Raw genomic sequence first — 8,160 nt, forward strand, 5'->3', positions numbered from 1 at the left:
AGAGGTTGCAATGAGCTGAGATGGCGTCACTGCACCCCAGCCTGGGCAGCAAGAGCAAAACTAAAAAAAAAAAAAAAAAAAAAAGTGGGCCCTCAACATAGTTAGGCAGTCGCACTATATAACCTCGCCAGTTTATTCTTCCACTTACTACAAACTATTTTAAATGTTTTCTCCCGTTTTGAAATCTGACTCTTTCCTTTCTTGTCTTTTGTTTCATAGAGAAAATAGACTTCATCATGTAAAACCTATAATTTCTTACCACTGCATCTCCAAACCTGCTGGCATCCTTGCTCACTTTATTCTTCTTCCTTTTTATAATGGAAGAGAGATGTTCTTCTTCCTAAAGTCCTAATTCTGGCTCACGTCCTCTACTGCCTTTTCAGAAACCTTATGCTCCTGATACCTTCATACTTCCTGTCCTTACTGAATTTGTGCTTTCAGAATTAAAACATTTCAGATCTCTCTCATACTTGAAAACACTTTCGACCTCGTATACCTATCTAGTAACTAACCTATCTTTCCTTTATGGTTTAACTAGTTTTATTACGCTATTGTCAGCGAGCTGCAGTGGCTCAAGTCTGTAATCCCAGTTACTTGGGAGGCTGAGGCAGGAGGATTGCTTGAGCCCAGGAGTTTGAGACCAGATTGGGTAACAAAGCAAGACCCTGTTTAAAAAAAAAAAATTAACTTAGTCTGTAGTCCCAGCTACTTGGCAGGCTGAGGTGGGAGGATCACTTGAGCCCAGTAGTTTGAGGCTGCAGTGAGCTACGATCGCACCACTGCATTCCAGCCTGGGCAACAGTGAAACCCTGTCTTCTAAAATAAAAACAAAAACCAAGTGTCTTTCTCCAGCCCTCCCTTTGCATTCACTCTTTAACCTGCTCTATTTCCACTGCTCCCTGAATGCTAATAACTTCCATTCTTTCAGGTTTTAGTTCTCATCATGCTTGTTTTCTCTGCATCATTTTGCATAGTTGATATTTCCTACTTTTTTGAGAAGTTAATCCGTTGGCTTCTGTGATACCTTTCTTTCATGTTTTTCCATACTCTCCGGCCCATTATACTCTCTTACTATTAAGTATTAAAGTGGCTTTGTATGGGCTTTCTTCTACATGTCTTACCTCAAGCTGTTTTATTTATTCCCATCTAAATCTCCAGATTAGATCTTTCTTCTGTTGAGGTTTAGATTCATATATCTAATAACCCACTTGACCCCTCTCTTGTTTGAATCACAGGTGCCTCAGACATAAGATATTAGAAACTGAACTCATCACCTTCCCGTAAACCTATTACCACTAACCACTCAACTAAAAACCTGGGCCTCGGCCTCATTTTTTTTTTTTTTTTTTGAGATGGAGTCTCACTTTTGTTGCCCAGGCTGGAGTGCAATGGCACGGTCTTGGCTCACTGCAACCTCCACCTCTCAGATGTAAATAATTCTCCTGCCTGAGCCTCCTGAGTAGCTGGGACTACAGGTGCACACCACTGCATTTGGCTACTTTTGTATTTTTAGTAGAGACGGGGTTTCATCATGCTGGTCAGGCTGGTCTCGAACTCCTGACCTTGTGATCCACCTACACCGGCCTCCCAAAGTGCTGGGATTACAGGAGTGAGCCACCACGCCTGCCCAACTCTTCAGCTTTTCTATCTCCACTTTACCGTCACATTGCAAAGCATTACCTATTGCTTGGACAACTTCTGTAGCTCCCTAACTTGTTCTTTTCTTTTGAATAGAGTCTTGCTCTGTCGCCCACCCTGGAGTGTGGTGGCCCAATCTCTGTTCATTGCAACCTCTGCCTCCTGGGTTTAAGTGATTCTACTGCCTCAGCCTCCCGAGATGGGACCACAGGCATGTGCCACCACATCCAGCTAATTTTCTTTCTTTTTTTTTTAAAGACTCAGTCTCGTTCTTGTCTGCCAGGTTGGAGTGCAATGGCGCAATCTCAGCTCACTGCAACCTCGGCCTCCCAGGTTCAAGTTAATGTCCTGCCTCAGCCTCCCTAGTAGCTGGGATTACAGGTGCCTGCCCGGCTAATGTTTGTATTTTTAGTAGAGACAGGGTTTCACCATGTTGGCCAGGCTGTTGTTGAACTTCTCACCTCAGGTGATCTGCCTGCCTCTGCCTCCCAAAGTGCTGGGATTACAAGTGTTAGCCACTGTGCCCGGTCTAATATTTGTATTTATATAGAGACAGGATTTTGCCATGTTGCCCAGGCTGGTCTCTTTACTCCTGACCTCAGGTGATCTACCTGCCTCAGCCTCCCAAAGTGCTGGGATTACAGGCGTGAGCCACCATGCTTGGCCTCCTAACTGTTCTTTGTATTACCCTGTATCTCCAGCTAGATTTTTGGAAATGGTGTAATGACCATGGGAATTTTTGACTGTGGTGAAGTAAAAATGAAGAAAAAAGAAAAATTGTTGAAGTTAAGGGAGTCAGTTGACTGAGAGGCAAATGTTTTGGGTAGGTTATCTGAGTGAATGTCGACACTGTCAAGAATAATGATAGGAGTAATGGTGAGTTAGTGAGCAAGATGCTGGAGTCCTTAGGAAGGAGTGATACGGCTGTTAGTACCTGGCAGTAAAAGGGAGGTTACTTCCTGAGAGACAGAAGTCTTCCCTGTCCCACCAGGTCAGTTTATATCCTGTTAAATGCCTCCATAGAATCCTATATGTTTTCTTGGCAGCACTTACTTTTTTTGTTTGAGACGGAGTCTCGCTCTGTCTCCCAAGCTGGAGTGCAGTGGCGTGATCTCCGCTCACCGCAACCTCCGCCTCCTGGGTTCAAGCAAGTCTCCTGCCTCAGCCTCCCGAGTAGCTGGGATTACAGGCATGTGTCACCCCACCCAGCTAATTTTTGTAATTTTAGTAGAGAAGGGGGTTTCACCATGTTGGCCAGGATGGTCTTGATCTCTTGACTTCATTATCTGCCCACCTCGGCCTCCCAAAGTGCTGGGATTACCACGCCCAGCCCTCTGCAGCACGTTACGCTTGTTTGACACTTATTTGATGCAGGTCCCCAAGAAAGCAGGACCAGGTTTGTCTTGTTTGTTTCCATATTGCCAGTGCCTGCTCAAAGCCTGGCACATAAGCTCTTAACAATTTACATGATCCGTACAAGGAGCCTGGAGGTTTGGTCCTAGGCTTCATTCTATCATGAATTAGTTTTATCTTAACCAGCCTTTAGCTTTTTTTGTATTCTGTAAAAGGATGAGTTTGAATTAGATTATATCCGAAGTGACAATTCTGATGGTTTTTAGTAGAGTTTGTTTCTGTGACTTCCAGGCTTACAATTCTGATGTTTTTCATTAGAATTTGTTTCATCAGTTTCTTCTAAAAATAATCTCCAATTTAGTTATGCCTGTTCTTTCTATTTTGTTGTTAGCATTATGTTTAAATGTTTACTTAATTGTAATTAAGATACCAAGACACTGAATAATTAAGTTGTTCAGGAAATGATTTAATTCAAATTGTTTAAGTACTAAATCCTTTTAAACATTCTTAAATCTTTTTATTAAAGTCAATTAAAAAAAATCTTACTGAAGACAGCCAAAGCCTAAAGGCTAGAGCCAGAGCTGCCCCACCAGTCGCCTAGCAGGTCCTCTACCGGCTAATTCCTGTCCTGGAGCTTCATTGGCACAGCGGCCAGCGAGACGTTCCAGCCTCCCTGTTTCTTCCTCCGCTTTCTCTTCCCTCTGGTTTAGTTTGCTGGGAGCGCAAAAGGAGAAAGCACAGAGCCGCCCCAAACCCGTTTTGCTTCTGCCCATCACAAGTGCCACTACCACCATGGGCTTCCCTGTCTCCTCCCATTTCTCCCGCCTCTTTGGCAAGAAGCAGATGTGCATTTTGATGGTTGGATTGGATGCTGCTGGCAAGACAACCATTTTGTATAAACTGAAGTTAGGGGAGATAGTCACCACCATTCCTACCATTGGTTTTAACATGGAAACAGTAGAATATAAGAACATTTGTTTCACAGTATGGGATGTTGGTGGTCAAGATAGAATTAGGCCTCCTCTGGAAGCATTACTTCCGGAATACCCAGAGTCTTATTTTTGTGGTAGATAGCAATGATCGTGAAAGAATTCAGGAAGTAGCAGATGAGCTGCAGAAAATGCCTCTGGTAGATGAGCTGATAGATGCAGTGCTGCTGCTTTTTGCAAACAAAGAGGATTTGCCAAATGCTATGGCCATCAGTGAAATGACAGATAAACTAGATCTTCAGTCTCTTCGTAACAGAACATGGTATGTTCAAGCCACTTGTGCAACACAAGGAGCTGGCCTGTATGAAGGACTTGACTGGCTGTCAAATGAGTTTTCAAAACGTTAAATGAAACTGGATAACTAACCAAGGACATGTTCGATAAAATTGGTCTAGGCTTGTTACAACAAAATTAGTTTGTATCTTGGGTTATTAAACAGTATCTGGGAAAAAAAATCTTACTGAAGAAAGGAAATATAGGCAAGGATGTGTTAAATTAGAATACCTTTGTCTTTATCCCTTGAGCAATTTTCTTTTTTGATAAATTCAATATTTATTACTCTTAAAAATTCTTACAACCTAGCAACAGAAAAGAATTTTATTATTTTATTTTATTTTATTTATTTTTTTCCCATTTATTTTATTGCATTTTAGGTTTTGGGGTACATGTGAAGAACATGCAAGATTGTTGCATAGGTACACACGTGGCAGTGTGATTTGCTGCCTCCTTGAGCAATTTTCTACAATATTATATAGATCATCTTTACCCAAACTTATGGTCTCAGTACCTCTTTATACTCTTAACAAATTATTGAAGACCCCAGATAACATTTTTGTTTGTTTTTTTGAGAGGGAGTCTCGCTCTGTTGCCCAGGCTGGAGTGCAGTGGTGAGATCTTGGCTCACTGGAACCTCCACTTCCTGGGCTGCAGTGATTTTTCTGCCTCAGCCTTCCAAGTAGTTGAGATTATAGGCAAACACCACCACGCCCGGCTAGTTTTTGTATTTTTAGTAGAGATGGGGTTTCACCATATTGGCCAGGCTGGTCTCCCACTCTTAACTTCAAGTGTTCCACCTGCTTTGGAGTCCCCACGTGCTGGGATTACAGGTGTGAGCCACTGTGCCTGAGAACTTTTTTTAAGGCAGGTTCTGTCTATCAGCATTTACTGTACTAAAACTAAAACTGAGAAGTTTAAAACATTTATTAATTCATTTAAAGTGACATCTGGTGGGTTTGTTATTGAATAATATATTTTATGAAAAACGTAACCATAGTTTTCCAAACAAAAATGTTTAGGGCAAGAATAACATTATTTTACATTATTCCACATCTCAGTGAAAAATAGATGACAGCAAAATTCATATATCTGCTTCTGCAGTTAATCTGTTCATTTTGTTTTGGTTAAAGTATGTGAAGGAAATCTGTCCTCACTCGGTTATGTAGTTGGAAAAAGGGGGACTATTACAATAGGCTTTGCACATAATTGTGGATAATTTTCTTTGATACTACTACAACACTTGGCAGATGGTAGTTTCTTAAAGGTTACAGTGTGGACTCTGAAACCATATCAGTAAACATTTTATACTTCATTACATTAAAATACATTGCATAGGCCATTTGGAAAATATTTTTCACTGAGTTATGCAGACCTTCTGAATGCTGACACATTTCATTATATAATGTGAAAAAAATCGCAATCACTAATTTTAACACAGATCCCACTAAAAGGATTTTCAAATATTGAAAAGCTTTCAAGTTCACATTGATGGATTCAAGTTTTCCAAATTCCACTGTTTGCTTGAAAGCTGGAATTTTATTATTGGCAACAAATATTGCCAGTTATTTTCCTTGAAGTGTTAGGCTCACTTTATTCACTTTCAGGAAAATGTCTGCCAAACGCTCGAGTCTAAATAATCTTAGTTTGTCTATCAGTTGTTTTTGAAGTGATAATGGTGTTCCATGAACAATTGGCTTATTCAGCTTGCAAATAAACTGCACAAGTACTTTTTCCTAACAGTAGCCATCATACTTAATATGTAGCAGAAGTACTGTATGTATACTTCCATTTTGTCACACACAATATTAAAAAACATTTTCTGAAAGCTCAATATTTAATATAATTAATTAATTTTCCCGCTTTGTCAAGAACATTTATTTTAAAGTGAAACTGGTCTTTTTTTTGGAGACATAGTCTCGCTCTGTTGCCCATACTGGAGTGCAATGGTGTGATCTCGGCTCACTGTAACCTCCACCTCCTGGGTTCAAGCAGTTCTCTTGCCTCAGCTTCCTGAGTAGCTGGCATTGCAGGTGCCTGCCACCTTGCTTCTGATTTTTGTGTTTTTTAGTGGAGACAGGGTTTCACCATGCTGGCCAGGCTGGTCTTGAACTCCTGACTTCAGGCGATCGATTAGGCGATCCACCCGCCTTGGCCTCCCAGAGTGTTGGGATTACAGGCATGAGCCACCGTGCCCAGCCTGAAACTGGCCTTTTTAAACCTCTTTTTCTTTTTTTTCCTGTGGGTAGTTGGCAGTAAAGAACACAGTGACTACTAGTATAGTCGGTGACATTGTCTTGATTGCCTAAGACGCTGTTGTAATTTTACTCACCTTTGTTTTTGTACCATCAATTCAAATGTTAACTCAGGAAAGAAGGAAAATAACAGTAGCATTAAAAAAATAATTTTGACCTTGTGGACCCCCTTAAAAGGTCTTAGGAATCCCCAGGGATCTGCCAAGCACACTAGAAAACATTTGGGATAGATGATTAGTTCAGTAGACTTAATACCTTCCTTTTGTGGCAATGAGAGTCTCAATTTTAAATATCTTTGTATGCTGCTATGTATAACGAATGCCCCTGACTAATATAGTTACCATTACAATAAAAATGTAAAGTTTCTTATGTAGAAAGTGTTAACAGGGTGCAGTGGCTTATGTGTGTAATCCTGGTACTTTGGGAAGCTAAGGTGGGTGGATCACCTGAGGTCAGGAGTTTGAGACCAGCCTGGCCAACATGGTGAAACCCAACTCTAATAAAAATACAAAAATTAGCTGGTTGTGGTGGTGGGTGTCTGTAGTCCCAGCTACTCAGGTGGCTGAGACAGGAGAATCATTAGAACCTGGGACATGGTGGTTGCAGTGAGCTGAGATTGTGCCATTGCTCTCCAGTCTGAGTGACAGAGCGAGACTCTGTCTCAAAAAAAAAAAATAAAGTCTCTTATTATATTGTATACTATGCTAACTATTTTGGTTAGTTTTTAATATTTTGGTCTTATTGCTCTGTACAATTTGCTTCTCACTAGCACAGATTTTGAAACTGATTTGCTGTTAAAAGTTTCATCTGTTATCTCCAAATTTCACCCATACCAAAAATTTAGTAATTTGTTTATACGAATTTATTTGATTCATAAGCAGTTGTTAAAATTAAATGATTTTTAGGAAGGAGTGAGAAATAACTCATTTTGATTTTAAAATGATATAGTAATCATTCATTTCTAATTTAAGTATGTTTGAAATAAGATGTGAAGAAATCTCTTGTTATTATCCATGGCACATATCTTTTTGGTACTAATATATTTACATCATCATCATCTTTTTTTTTTTTTTTTTTTTTTTTTTTTGTTTTTTTTTTTTTTTTTTTTTTTTTTTTTTGAGACTGGGTCTCATTGTCACCCAGCTTCTGGAGTGCAGTGGCACAATCACTGTTCACTGCAGCCTTGAAATCCTGGGCTCAGGTCATCCTCCCATTTCAGCCTCTTGAGTAGCTGGAATTACAGGTGGGCCACCCAAGCTAATTTTTTGGATTTTTTTTGTAGAGACAGAGTTTTGCCATATTGCACAGTCTGGTCTCAAACTCCTGAGCTTAAGTGATCCTCCTGCGTCAGCCTCCTGAAGTGTTGAGATTACAAGTGTGAGCCATGGGGCCTAGCCCAACATCTTAAAAAGTAAGAATAACCCAACTGAAGTGGGAGAAAAGGTTAAAAATTGGAGGGTACACTTTTTGTTTTAGTTGTTTCTCTGGCATTTTCCCCTCTTTATTACATATATTTATTGTTTTTCATGAACAAAAGGCTTTAGCCGGGCACGGTGGCTCAAGCCTGTAATCCCAGCACTTTGGGAGGCCGAGGCGGGTGGATCATGAGGTCAAGAGATCGAGACCATCCTGGTCAACACGGTGAAACCCCG

The 8,160-nt window shown here is 40.4% G+C and overlaps 1 protein-coding gene and 1 pseudogene across 19 annotated transcripts in view; both read left to right on the forward strand.

The window, feature by feature from the left end:
• Positions 1–8,160, forward strand: part of ABI1 (abl interactor 1) — a 126,512-nt gene that overhangs the window by 10,420 nt on the left and 107,932 nt on the right. The window lies entirely within an intron of this gene.
• LOC108309270 lies at positions 3,548–4,814 on the forward strand (annotated as a pseudogene). Its single transcript, XR_001827265.2, has one exon. The product of XR_001827265.2 is annotated as an ADP-ribosylation factor 4-like (transcript).

This window comes from Cebus imitator, unplaced genomic scaffold (assembly GCF_001604975.1).
Source record: "Cebus imitator isolate Cc_AM_T3 unplaced genomic scaffold, Cebus_imitator-1.0 Scaffold92, whole genome shotgun sequence".
Lineage (NCBI taxonomy): Eukaryota > Metazoa > Chordata > Mammalia > Primates > Cebidae > Cebus > Cebus imitator.